The 14,661-nt window shown below is 41.4% G+C and overlaps 1 long non-coding RNA gene across 1 annotated transcript; it reads right to left on the bottom strand.

The window, feature by feature from the left end:
• Positions 1 to 27: 27 nt before the first annotated feature.
• On the bottom strand, positions 28 to 1,664 carry LOC120729732. Its single transcript, XR_005694987.1, has 2 exons — positions 1,617 to 1,664; positions 28 to 1,008 (listed from the first exon to the last, which is right to left on the bottom strand). It is a non-coding gene; the product is annotated as an uncharacterized LOC120729732 (long non-coding RNA).
• Between the last annotated feature and the right edge of the window lie 12,997 nt (positions 1,665 to 14,661).

Here is a 14,661-nt window from a genome sequence, read left to right as displayed (position 1 = left end):
ATGCTTAATTAGATTTTTTTTTTTTAAAAGCATACTGCTCCATTAATATGTTTGACAGGCTGAAGTTGTCGGGTCACCTCCTAAATCGACCATCTTTTACAGGTGTTTTGTGCCAGAAATGGAGTGTCCACTGAAGACTGAAGATACTGAATCTCTACGCCTTGCCATTGATCCCTATTGTGCCTTCATCTAGACAAGAGACATTAACTTAACCACTCTCATATGCTCTGTACCTACATCACCTTCCCTGACAGTCGTAGCTTGGCTCATCTGAGGGTGAAATTATAAGAATGTGTTATTTTGCAAAGTGCTCTCTAGGGTTCCTAAATAAAATATGGCATTGAGGTCATTTCTTTTGAATTAATCCCTTCTTCTGAAATATAAGAACCTCTCCTGGTTTTAATGGCACTTTGGATTTCTTTACTTTCTGTTCCACTTCCAAACCCAAATAGATGCTGACAAGCTGACACAGTAACATGGAAGAGGGAAAGACGTTGGAAAGGACTACTACAAATAAACCCAATGCCTAACAATGAAAAGTGTAAAATAAGAACAATAATAATAATAAAGATAAAAGATGAAGTAACAAGTTTTTAGTTTTTTGTTTATTCCAAATGATCATCCAGATGTCTGTGACATGTGATGACAAACACCATAATGGAAGGCCTTAGTCATCACATGCTTAAACTCATCATATATTTTTTGCATATGCTGAACAGGCAGTCAGACATGCTGTAACTGTGTGGTAGAAAACAGCATGAACACCATACGGCAGGGGTCTCAAACTCCAGTCCTCGAGGGCATGGAAAAGTTGCATGACACTGGCCCTTGAGGACTGGAGTTTGAGACCCCTGTCATACGGAATATGACAGGTGTGGTTGAACTGCATGAAGACTCTGAAGTTTCTCTTCTCTTCTGGCAGGACAGGAATGTGGCCTTGTCCTGTGAGCCACTGTAAGGATGTACTTAGAGTAGAACTGGACTGTCACCAACCTCAGGCTCTTCACCCTTTTCAAAGACAAAGTAGTCATTTAGATAAAATATTTGATATTGTTTACCTGTAAATGCACAAAGAGAATTTAGAAATGTAATTATTGTCAAGAGTGAACAAGCACTGATAGTGTAATCTACAGCTGTGGCCAAACGTTTAGAGAATGAGAAGTGTTGTTTGCTTATTTACAAAGTTTGCTGTTTCAGTGATAGTTGTATATCATATTATATCACTTCAAACAGAGGTGACCCAGTAATGCTGCACTAATGAATTAGACTAACTACTCACTTTAGCTAAAGTTATTAAGTTAGCTAAAGAGTTGGGATGCTGTGTAAGACATAAATAAAGCTAAAATACAAAGGTTTGGGCACCGTTTTGCATGTTTCCCTACTGTAGGGGTCTCTGCAAGCATACAGAGGGGGTACTCTGAGAGGGTACAAGATGACAACTTTGGAATTCTACTAGAAACAGTCGATCATATTTGTTTGTCAAAGCTGAATTCAGGGCAAACTACGCTAAATTAGCGTTTTTAGCAAGCAGCTACAATAAGCATAAAAGTTACCTTACGGCTATCGTTTGTTAACATGACGCTTGTTCTTATACATGTAATACATTTATTACCAACCTGAGAGTTTATCCGCTGGTCATTCGACATGACGAATGACTTCTGAAGTCTTAATTCAGCTCAAGACGCTGTAGATTCGCGTCAGTAACACTTTCGGTCCGCTAGTAAAACGTAGTTCTATTAATCTGCGCTTGAACCGGAACCGGATGTAAGTTCCAAAAAACTGAATTTTGGAACTGAAATTGAATTGTAGAACTGAAACTGAATGGTGAGAAGTGAAACTGAAATTATTCGAGAGCTGAATTTTTAAAGGATAAAATGCAGTTTCAAAGCAAATCAATTCATTTTCAAAATATAAATTCAGTTTCAATTTAGTGATGATCATTTTCAAACCATAAATTCAATTTCAAATTAGACTAATTCAAATTCAGTTTTCAAAAGCATTTATTCAAGTTACAATTCAGATTCAATCTGAGCAATTCAAATTCAAATTGAACTTATTCAAATTCAGTTTCTGATGGCACAGATTTCTGCCCATAGCTGCACTTCAAAACAAAGATGCCATACAGAAACTCCACAGATGTGAGTGGGAAAATCGCGACCTCAAAAAGCAGTTCGTAACAACACAGCGAATCCTTTCTGTATATGAGGCTAAGAACAGCAGCCTTGTAGAAGAAAATAAACAACTGACACTTGAGGTCAGCGCAAAGCACGCCCCGCTACCTCAGATTTCCACCAAGGCCAAGTCAAACTCTATGGCGAAATCATATCAGCAGTCTGAGGTTGGGCGCTCAACCAGATTCATCTCAAGCATTCCTCAAAAGACAGAAAAAAAGGTTTATTTCCTCCCTCCTCTCGTAGGCAAAACGTTGGCATTGCAGAATGTAAGCAGTAGACCCTCCAGATTAACCAACACACCCCCATAATTAAGTAACAGACCCCATCAGCCGGGTCATCACACCAGTAAGAAACCTGCTGCCCTGTTCCCACACCAGAAAAAACAATTTTAAACAATAATTCCCATTCATACATTGAAAGAAATAATCAGTTTTTAGACTGGTCAACAAACACAAACTGACTTTTTTAAAAATAAAACTCAATCACTAAGGGATATGGTTAAAAACAATACTAAAAATACACTGAGGCAATTACATCTCTAACCCAGGAGGGCCTGTATTTCCCTTAATACCAAAAATAGTAGACAACACTAAATAATAACATCTGTTTGCTGTGAGGAAGTGACATGAACACATTCCATCTGTGTCACTACCTCACCCCCAACCAGTCGCGGCAGATGACTGCCCCTTTCTGAGCCTGGTTCTGCCGGAGGTCTCTGCCTGTTAACAGGCAGTTTTTCCTCCCCACTGTCGCCAAGTGCTTGCTCATAGGGGGTCCTCGGATTGTTGGGGTTTCTGTAATATTGTAGGGTCTTTACCTTACAATATAAAGTGCCTTGAAGCATCTTCTTGTGAACTGGCACTATGCAAATAAAAAATTATTGGACTGAACTGATTTTCCTTTTGCTTATTAAGTCTGAGTGGTTGTATTTTAGCACTTTTGATCTATTTCTATACATTGTATTCATTCCTTGAAACGAAGTAATAATTCTAAATTTTCCACTGTGATTCTAAAACCTTAGCAGAGAGCAGAGGCAGGAAGTACCAAAGTAAAAATACTTAGTTGCTGTATTTAAGTTAATTTTCAGGTATCTGTATTTTCAGAATCAGAATACTTTACTCAGAATACAAAATATTTTTATACTTACAGTATACTTAAATATAGTATACAAGTATAAAGTAAAGTAAAGTATAAAATATTCTTGTGTCCGAGGGGGTGGGGGGTAATCTAACGATCCTGATTTAAAAAATGTAGTGAGTAGAAAGTACAGGCACTCAGAAGTAAAAGTAAAAAGTGGGCACAAGATAGTAGTGAAGTAAAGTACAGATAACTGGAAATTCTACTTCAGTTACAAAATATTTCTACTTTGTTACTTTCCATCTCTGATACCAACAATAAATCATATTTCAATGCAAAATGTGGTTTAGAGACTATTTTTTGTCATGTCACCCACAGAAGCCCTTAATCCAGCTCCCTTACTTTTTTTTTTTTTTCTTTAAAAGAAAAAAGAAAACAAGCAGAAGAGAACAAGAGTAATAGAATAAACAACATCACAATGATATATGGGAATATGACAGTAAATACTAAATGTTAAACATTATTGTGCAGCACATAAGATCAACAGAACACAGTGTGCTTTGAGGTAGGAGCCAAAAAGGGTGTAGTTTGTGGGTGTGATCACCCGTGTGTACACCTGTGAGCATGGACGCGCTTGTTTTTTTTTCTTTTAAAGGTTCCTTCATGTAATGATCTGCTAGAGGGTGTGTGTGTGTGGGGGGGGGGGGGGGCACAGCCCCGTCCTCCAGGGCATGAAGCAGGTATGGAGGAGATCAAAACTCCAGACATCCAGAGGCCCCCAGAACACAAGAGACCAAGGAAGACCAACAGAGGGGCAGCCGCGCCACTGTCCCAGAAAGAGCTGAGGAGAGTCCCAGATGAGGGCTCACTCAGCAGCCGCGGAGCAGAAGCCAGGGGGAGTTGCAGTGACGCGCCCGTGAGCTCCGCCGGCAGCCAGCCGTGCCTGAGTGACCGAGCCCCAGGCCGAGAGGCCGGGGGCACCCCACCTCCGAAGTGGCCCGAGCGAGCCCCAGGCTCCAGGCCCCGATAAGCGGCCGCCAAGGAGTGAGCCGGTGTGTACCTGGAAGCTCCCTTACTTAAACCAGGGCCAGGAAGGAAACATATCCGTGTTTCTCTGCCATGCAGCACGATAAAAAGTAGAAGTTTAAAAATGATAACTTGCGCGGCTTCCACTGTATCTATGCAGGTCGCCTGTTTCTACCTACTGTGGCGGTGACGTGTCTCCGCCTACTGTGGAGCTCCACAGAGGCTGCGTCCGGACCCTTCTTATCACCGCCACCACAGCACAGGAACTCAGAAGTTTGTTTGTTTTAAAAAATATCATTAATGAACAATAGCAAAACAAACAGACAAGTAAGTTACAGTTTTCATCAAATAAAATCATGTGTAAAAAAAAGTTATAAACTACCGGTACCAGAAAGCAGGAATTTGTCTGAAATTAAATTTAAATGGTCAGGTAAAGTAACTAAAGTAAGGGCCTTCCTATCACTTGCAAGCTTTAGTAATTTACTCAAGAATGGAGATTTATTAAGCAATCAGTTTCCCGCTGTTTGGTTTTAAAATATCTACATTTGCGGATACAGTATTCCCTGACAACAACAGAGTTGTAATAACAAAGTCCAGACAAATATCCCATACTTGACTGCTTTATTGAATCCCGGTTTACTGTTTACACCTTTATCATCACAAAAGTCAATTCCTGCTATGCAGAGCTGTCTGAGTCCAGGAGAAGTCTCAGAGTACACAATACAATACAACTTTATTTGTATAGCACATGTAAAACAGAGGTAGCCAAAGTGCTTCACATAATCCAATAAAACAGCAGTAAAGCACAAAGACAGATAAGCTAGCAGGTGCATTGATTAACCAAGTATACAAGTACGCAGATAAGCAAGCAAGACTTAATGATAAAAACAATATAAGCAAAAGAGAAGAAAGGGGAGGGCAAGAAAGTACACTTAAAATGCATAGGCGGCCGGGAAGGCTAAGCTAAAAAGGTGGGTTTTCAATCGAGACTTGAACGTCTGGATCGAGTCAGACGCGCGAACAGTATGAGGGAGGTTATTGCAGAGGTTAGGTGCAACTGAAGCAAAGGCACGGTCACCTCTGGTTTCAGCAGTGACTTAGGTTGCACCAAGCCCTCAATTTTAAATACACGTAGACATTGAGGGCTAGCAGGAGGGGCTATGCGCTTACCTGCTGCTCTCTGGCAGGTAGCTCCATGCCCTCCTGGGTTTTAAATGCACCTTAGAACACACATGCATCAACACTACAATGAGCGGGCGGAGGGAGGTTTGGAGTCTTCTCTCACCCCCATTCTCTGCGACCTGCTGGAGCGGGGGGGCTAGGAGGAGGAGTTGGCTGTCCGACTGCGGTCTGGAGTGTGGGGCCTCCCTGCTGCTGCGGAGTCGGGGCGGTCTGCCTCTCCCCACCGCAGGGAAAAGGGTAACACCACCTGGGTCTGGGTGCAGTTCCCCCCTCCAGGGGCAAGGGTACCTAGACCCGGTTCGTAGAGTATGCTTGGGGAGTGTGATCGTGTGTACAGCGTCTCTTTATGTCTGTCTCCACGTTGGTTGAGTGTGGAGTAAGTGTATATGAGAGCATGAGGGTGGGAATGGATGTTTGTATCTGTGTGTGCCTGTATGTCTGTGTCTATATGTCAGGTTGGGTATCAGACGTCACCTCTCTGGGGACATCTCAGGCCCTCCAAGGTTTGGAGGTCTATCTCCCCCTACCACCACTTCCCCTGCCAGTGGCGGACTCCCTCAGATATCGGTGCGTTGGTGGTTCTTTGTGTCTGGGGATGGGCGTCCAGGTACACACCGGCTCACTCCTTGGCGGCCGCTTATCGGGGCCTGGAGCCTGGGGCTCGCTCGGGCCACTTCGGAGGTGGGGTGCCCCCGGCCTCTCGGCCTGGGGCTCGGTCACTCAGGCACAGCTGGCTGCCGGCGGAGCTCACGGGCGCGTCACTGCAACTCCCCCTGGCTTCTGCTCCGCGGCTGCTGAGTGAGCCCTCATCTGGGACTCTCCTCAGCTCTTACTGGGACAGTGGCGCGGCTGCCCCTCTGTTGGTCTTCCTTGGTCTCTTGTGTTCTGGGGGCCTCTGGATGTCTGGAGTTTTGATCTCCTCCATACCTGCTTCATGCCCTGGAGGACGGGGCTGTGCCCCCCCCCCCACACACACACACCCTCTAGCAGATCATTACATGAAGGAACCTTTTTTAAAAAAAACAAAAAAAACAAAACAAAACAAAAAAAAACAAGCGCGTCCATGCTCACAGGTGTACACACGGGTGATCACACCCACAAACTACACCCTTTTTGGCTCCTACCTCAAAGCACACTGTGTTCTGTTGATCTTATGTGCTGCACAATAATGTTTAACATTTAGTATTTACTGTCATATTCCCATATATCATTGTGATGTTGTTTATTCTATTACTCTTGTTCTCTTCTGCTTGTTTTCTTTTTTCTTTCTCAACAGGTGATCTAGGTGATCGATATATGCATTTTTTTTTCTTTTCTTTTTTTCCCTGCCCATTCTGTTGGTTTTTGTTTTTTGCCCTTCTCCCCCGTCCCTCTTCTCAGCTGTTTCTCTTTCCCTCTTTCTTTCTCCCCCTCTTTCCTCCAGTCAAGTCTGTCCTGTATTCAGCAAGTGAAAATAAAATAAACAATAAAAGGTGAATCAAATGGACCATTATGGCAAGGCTGGGATGGTCAGTTTGGTAAAGTAAATCCGTTGGGCATCTTTCTTTGCCTTTAGACAATAATTCTGATGGCAAAAGAGCCAAACGGGACAGGCAAAAAAAAAAAAGAAAAAAAAAAAGGTTGCACCAAGAGCAATTGGTCAGACGATCTCAGTGTTCTACTGGGAGTACACACTTAGGTAGCTTGGTACGATGTTATTTATGATTTTATAAGTAAGCAGTAGGATTTTGAAATCAATGCGGAACTTAACAATGTCTTCTTTATCCATCCATCTTGAAGGCACTGGGATGTTTTGTTCTCTTAGCAGTGCGTTTGATTTGCCATTTCTCACAGAACACATCATGCAGCAGATTACCAACATTTTTGTCCTTAAAGTGAGCTACAGCCCAGGTTGGATTTCTATCTATCTGTGTACACAGAAACAGGGCTGGACTGGGAAAAAATAGTCCTGGCATTTCTGGGAACCCCACTATAATCAGTCAAAACAGGGCTTCAAAATCTTCAAATCATGCCAAACACACACACCATCCTCCCCTGTGATGCTAGTTTGTTGGCTGTGAAAAGGTCCTTAAAGTAAGTTATTCCACTTCTGTGTCACTCCAAAACACACCATACTGGACAGAAAGTTTAGACACAATGGGGTTGAGAGGGGAGAAGTAACAGAGATTAAAGTATTTCCTAAACAGGACCCATATTTTCAGTGAGTGTTTCACTACAGGGATGGATATGAGTTGAATAAAGAGAATGAAAGTAGAGAGCAAAGTGCAGCGGGTAAAGACATACTATTGTTGCTATATAGTTTGATAGTCACCGAGTCAGGACAGCCACTCCGAGTGTGGTAGAAACAGAACACTGGACATCTTATGTTAGCAGCCCAATAACAAAAGTGAGATTCATCTTATCCCACCATGATTCAAAAAGTTCAACACCTAATTCACGCTCCCAGGCGGTTCTGATTTTGCCTAATGAGTCAGATTTGGTCACTATATATTAGATAGAGGTGATTTTTGATTAACCCTAAGAACCAGAAGGTCAACCCATGGTGGTTCAGCAGGGAGAATTGGGAAATTTGGAAACAGTGATGAGATGCAGTGTCTAATTTGAGAGAGAGCAAAGTGAGAAGGTAGTAGGTTAAATTTTGAGGGTAGCTTTGATAGGCTAAGAAGGCCATCATCTTTGTAAAGGGCTCTCCTGTTTTTTTTTATGCCTCTTTAATGCCAAATTAAATAGGGGTTGATGGTGGCGGGGGAAATGATGATTTCTTAACAACAATAGATAAGAGAGGCGGGTGAAAAATGTGGAGAAATTGATTGAATTTCAAGTTTACACCAAATTAAGTTAGGTGAATTTAGTGAGTAAGCCAATTTAAAACTCAGTGTTGCAGCCAGGGCCAGGACAAGAGTGGTGTTACGATTCGGTGTTGTCAGTGTTTTGTTTTAGGCGTGACGGTTGTGTTTCCTGCTTTACTTTGAAAGTCTGTCTTATCTCAGTGTGTTCAGTTTACGCTTCCTTGTCTAGTCAGTTCTGATTTGCCCCAGCTGTGTTTCCCTCCTGTTGTCCATTCCCTGATTGCTCCCTCTATGTATTTAAGCCCTGTGTTTCAGTTTGTCAGGGTTGTGATCTCCCCCCCCCGTAAATAGTTTGGTGTTTTGATGTAAATAGCTGTCGATACTTTCGTTTTGGGATTTTTTTTTTTGTGGAGACCCGTAGTAGTTTTTTTTTTTTTTTTTTTTTTCCCCCCCCCTTATTTTTTTTTTTTTCTGTATTGCACGCCACTTGCCATGCCGGGGTGTAACAGTGGTCTCTTCTTTAATTTCTTTGTCCTTTTCTGTGGTCCCGGCAGCGCTGTTCAAATACTATTGCATAACTGGACATGTGAATTTTTCTTTTAGGATCAAGTCTGTTTGTTCGCCACTGCGAGAAGATTTTTTTCCTGCGTTTGTGCAGCGTATTTGTGCAGCTCAACCTTTAACGAACTCTCCTCACGCAGCTCCTTTACCTGCTCCGTCAGACGGTCAATTTCCTGTTCCTAGTTTCGTTGGCATTTCAGAAAATAAGTCACCCTTCAGTTAAAACGTGTGTGTGTGTGAAAAAAGACAGAAGTAAAAGTGAGAGAGATGCACAGTAAGAGCGCCACACTTGTTGTTTTTTCCTCCCGTCAGCTGGACTGGATTACTTCATAGTGGTTGCCAAACAGCATAATGGTGCATTACCGCCACCAACTGGTTTGGAGTGTGGACAGAGATCCTCCCAAACAATTTAGTCTGTCTTAAAAACCAAAATATGGTCTTATAATTTTCCATATTATTTCTCCACACAGTCCTCATTTATAAATTCAAATACAAAGTCAAACATTAAGGCTAACGGCTGGATTTTCTCAAATGCGTGTAGCTAGCTAGCTAGCCGAACAGTGAACAGCTGCTTACTGCTAAAGAGACAGACAGTGAAAGTGGAAAGTATATCTTCCTAAATGTGTTCTCTTTAACTGATTTTTAGTTTTAGTGTTCTTATTTTCCTCTGCGTTATATTATGTCACTAGTTAGCAAACACAAACTAACCACACAGTCCCCATTTATAAAGTCCCTTACAAACTCAAACATTACGGCTATCGGCTGGATTTTCCCATTTGAGTCTAGCTAGCAGTGTTGCCAACTTAGCGGCTTTGTCGCCATATTTAGCAAGTTTCCAGACACCCTTAGTGACTTTTTCTGGTGTTATTGGAGACGTTTGAGTTTTTGATGTGAAAGCACGTATCGCTTTTACTCTCAACAAGCAGCCGGTGCTGCCGTGGGCACCTCGCTCACGGGTGACGCAGTAGTCGCTTCCAGTAGTGGTGTGCGGATCGATACTGAAATATCGATTCTTCCAGCAATTTATGTTCTAGAATCGATTCTCATATTATAATATTGATATTTTAGTACTCTGGGGTAAATTTGTAGTTTTTCCATTAAAATGAACGCAGTGGAAAGAAACTATACCATTCGGATCGTCTAATTTGGAAGGAACTACTTCCTCTTACGCCTTTCATAGTCATATGCGAAATACGGCTGTATAAATGTGTTGCAGCCCCTGGTGTGCACACTCACAACAATGGCTGAGCGCAAACAGAGTCATGTGTGGACGCGTTTTACCTCCACAAACAGCCCAGACACGGTTTGTGATATATGTGGCAAGACAGTGAGGTGTTGTGGCAACACCACTGACCTCGTCAAACACCTTGGAGTAAATCACATTACAGAATATGATAAGCTTATGTTGAGGTGAACTGAAGAGGAGGAGAGGGACAGGTGCTGCTAGGGCGAGACAGACGTCTCTCGCAGACGCACAATGTCAGTTTTTTTTTTTTTTTATTTCTATATGATTATTCTGCATTATTAAGCAATAAAAACAAGTTGTCTGATGTCCTCTAATCATTATGAAGCAATATGGTTATGTTATTATTACAATTACATAATACAATTATATATTGTATTATGAAATGCAATGAAACATTAAGTTTTTGTACAGAGTATCGGTATCGGATCAGTATCGCCGATACCACCCTGAATTTTACTTGGTATTGGATCGGAAAGGAAATCAGTGGTATCGCACATCACTAGCTTCCAGTTAGTGTGCGGATCGATCCTGAAATATCGATTCCTCCAATACCAGTCATTTATGTTCTAGAATTGATTCTCACATTAAAATATCGATATTTTTAGTAATTTAGGGTAAATTTGTAGTTTATCATTAACAGCAACACAGTGGAAAGAGTCTATAACATTAAGTGAGGTGTTGTGGCCATACTTTCCCAACCTTGAGACCTCAGAATTAGGGAGACATTCAAAAGGGATGTTGGGGGGGGGGGGTGATAAATACATTTTACAGTGTTTATTTATCGGATAAAATACGTTAAATGTCACCGTTATTATTGGCCGGCCCGGAAACAGCGGGGGTGTCCAAATTCAGAGGCTGCTTCCACCTGAGGACCCGCCCTTCGCGGTCTAAAGAAAGACGTTTTGTCAGAACACCGGGTAGTACCTCACGAGCTCCCTCGGTGGAGTGAAACTCTGCCGTCTGCTCCTTGCTATCTAAAATATAACCGGGCGCTGACTTAAACTCTCGACCGTCTCACACTTTCTTTAATTAGTTTTCTGTTTGATGTTTATTCAGCTGTGTGAAAACAACGGAGGAACCCACCCGAGGGATTAATAAAGTTAAATTTAATTTAATCTAATCTAATAACTTTAATCTCAGCCAAACCGATTTACTCACGAACAGATAAAACACTGAAAAAGCCAAACAATAACATTTTGAAGTTATCAAAGTGACTTATATATCATATTTAACCCGAGTAGCGAAAGACCGCGGGGGTTTGAAAACGATGTGTCAGCTCAGATATTTGAAGTTTACACAGCTACATACTCACCTGAAAATATGTTAAAAGTTTTTTTGCGACCCAGAAAGAGAAATAAGAGTAATATTAAAACTAAGTAGCTGCCACCATTGTTGGAAACTGGAATTGGCTGGGCCGCGCTATGAATTCTGCAACATGGTTTTTCAATTTTGTTGTCCAGGTGGAAATTCGGGAGAATGGTGGCTCCGGGATTCTCCCGGAAAAATTGTGAGGGTTGGCATGTATGGTTGTGGCAACATCACTAACCTTGTCAAACACCTCAGAGTAAATCATATCACAGAATATGACGAGCGTATGTTGAGACGAACTGAAGAGGAGGACAGGGACAGGTGCTGCTAGGGCGAGACAGACGTCTCTCAAAAGTCAAAGTCAAAGTCAACTTTATTGTCAATTCTGCCACATGTACAGGACATACAGAGAATAGAAACTACGTTACTCTCAATCCCTAGATAAAAAAGCAAAAGAACATTTAAATATAAGAGTGATTAAAAATGCAGGTAAAATAATTAAAAAGTAAAAATTTTAAATAAATAAATACAATACAATTTTACATATAGCAAGAAAACTATACAATATACAATATAATGGGTAAATGACATTGGGTGTAAACCAGGCAGAGTAGTGCAAATAGGCAAATAGTGCAAATGGAGATTTAGTACTGTACGGTAAGAGATAGTGTAACAACAAAGTCTTATGAGGTAATGGGAGTCCAATGCTCCACAAAGTGACTGGTAACTGGTGCAGGCCAGTGAGTGAGTCAGAGTGTGTGTGTGTGTGTGTGACAGAGTTCAGTGAGACCGTGGAGGAGAGAGGGGAGAGGGGGCAGAATCGGGAGGGAGTTAAGCTTCCTGACAGCCTGATGGATGAAGCTGTCCTTCAGTCTGCTGGTCCTGGCCTGGAGACTCCGCAGTCTCCTCCCCGACGGCAGCAGCTTGAAGAAGCTTTGCATTGGGTGCGTGGTATCAGCCGCTATGCAAAGGGCTTTTTTAGTGAGACGGGTGCTGTAAATGTCTTGGAGGGAGGGGAGAGAGACACCAATGATCCTCTCTGCAGCTCTCACTATGCGTTGGAGGGTTCTATGACAGGACGCATTGCAGGCTCCAAACCACACAGTGATGCAGCTCGACAGGATGCTCTCGATGGTGCCTCTGTAGAAAGTGTACATGATGGGGGCTGGTGCTCCTGCTCTTCTTAGTTTGCGGAGAAAGAAGAGACGCTGCTGTGATTTCTTGGCCAGTGCTGTGGTGTTGTACGTCCAGGAGAGATCCTCTGTGATGTGCACACCCAAGAACTTGGTGCTGCTCACTCTCTCCACAGACGCTCCGTCAATGGTCAGAGGAGCATGTTGGGTGTGCATTCTCCTGAAGTCCACAACAATCTCCTTCGTCTTCTCCACATTCAGAGAGAGATTGTTGTCAGCACACCACGTGGCCAGGCGTCTCACCTCACTTCTGTAGTCGGTCTCATCCCTGTTGCTAATGAGACCCACCACCGTTGTGTCGTCCGCAAACTTGATGAAGAGGTTGGAGCTATATGATGATGATCAGACAACAATAAGTAATAACATCTGTTTGCTGTGAGGAAGTTTGCTGTGAGGAAGCACAACTTAAGTTTTTTTTATTTCTATATGATGAACTCTGCATTATTAAGTGATAAGAACAAGTAATCTGATGTCCCGTAATCATTATGACGCTATAATTTGAGATACAATAAATAAAATAAGTTTTTGTATAAAGTATCGGTATCGGATCAGTATCGTCGATACCACCCTGAATATTACTTGGTATCGGATCGGAAAGGAAATCAGTGGTATCGCACGTCACTACTTCCAGCTGCTGTCAGAGCGAGATGTTCGCTGCAAATGAATTGCGCATGCGCAAAGCCGCTGCTCCCACGCAGTGATCCTCTGATTTTTAGTTTTAGTGTTCTTATTTTCCTCCTCTGAGTTATTGATTGTGTCAATAGTTATCAAACATAAACTAATGTAAGTCTATTAGCCAACCAACCACATGACTTCATGTCCTGTGCTGACAGAAGGAACTTTAACTTTAAGCAGTTATTTTTTAAATCCAACTTTACAGAGAGAGTTACATCTATGGCAGTTTTTAAGAGCAGGGCTCAGTGGTGTGGTCATGTCACTTCCTCACAGCAAACAGATGTTATTACTTATTGTTGTCTGATATTTTTTGGAGTTACGGTAAATACAGGCCCTCCTGGGTTAGAGGTGTAACTGCCTCAGTATATTTTAAGTAATGTTTTAACCATATCCCTTAGTGATTGATTTTTATTTTATAAAAAGTCGATTTATGTTTGTTGACCAGTCTAAAAACTGATTATTTCTTTCAATGTATGAAAAGGAATGAGTGTTTCAAATTCATTCCATGCTTGTTTGAAGGCTTCACTAGCACACTTTAACACACATGCACACTGATCAACTTTACTTCATCTAGAAGATGCAATACTGTCAGAACTCTTCCCCCCCCCCCTTACAATGTAAGAAAGCATTCCAATAAGATAGGAAGAAGGCAATTTTATTTTATTTGGCAGGTCACTTAAAATTGTAATTCTGTTATTTCTACTTTTAATAATTTATCAGTTTTTTGTCTTTAGGAGAATGTTTCTTCAACAAAGTGGAAAATTAGATTTTGATATAGGATGCAAATACAATGAAAGAGTTGAGCTCTTTTGGCAGATACTGTTAGTTAAATTATCAAAACATTGCCATTTCTAAAGTGGAAACAAATGAGAAGTTAATTTTAAAAGAGTTGTGTTTTCTCTCTTTTGAATATTTACTATTGATATTGATTGAATACTCAATTGCTAACATAATCTGTTGTGCATTTAAGAGCACATTTTATTTTTAGTTATTGAGTTATGAATAAAAAAATAAAAAAATAAGCAGATATAACTTGCTTAACTACTGAGATCAGTAATAGTTCCTGTGCGCTTTTTTCCTGTATAGTGAACTATCAAAACCAGTTTTTTTTTCTAGTCGTACTTTTACCTCATGTTATGCATAATTAGCTGATGCCTAGTGTCTTAGTCAAAGAGAGAAATGAACCTAATTAACTCAACACTGATATCAGATCAGTTTCTTTAACCAGCAGATGCAAAAGTATCAGATTCGATGTTGTTTGCTCAGTGAATTATTTATTTAGTTTAATAAAACTAAGACAAAATACAGCATTTTATACGGACTGCTCAGATAGGAAGCTGACTTAGTATTTGACATCTCTTTACGTTTACTTGCCACAGACTGGACAGAGCAGTGTCAGGTGTTTTAAAGGGCACAGTAAATAGTTGATG

The sequence above is a fragment of the Simochromis diagramma genome, unplaced genomic scaffold (genome assembly GCF_900408965.1).
Source record: "Simochromis diagramma unplaced genomic scaffold, fSimDia1.1 OVJJ01000348.1, whole genome shotgun sequence".
In the NCBI taxonomy this organism is placed as follows: domain Eukaryota; kingdom Metazoa; phylum Chordata; class Actinopteri; order Cichliformes; family Cichlidae; genus Simochromis; species Simochromis diagramma.
This window is presented reverse-complemented; position numbering and strand designations above follow the sequence as displayed.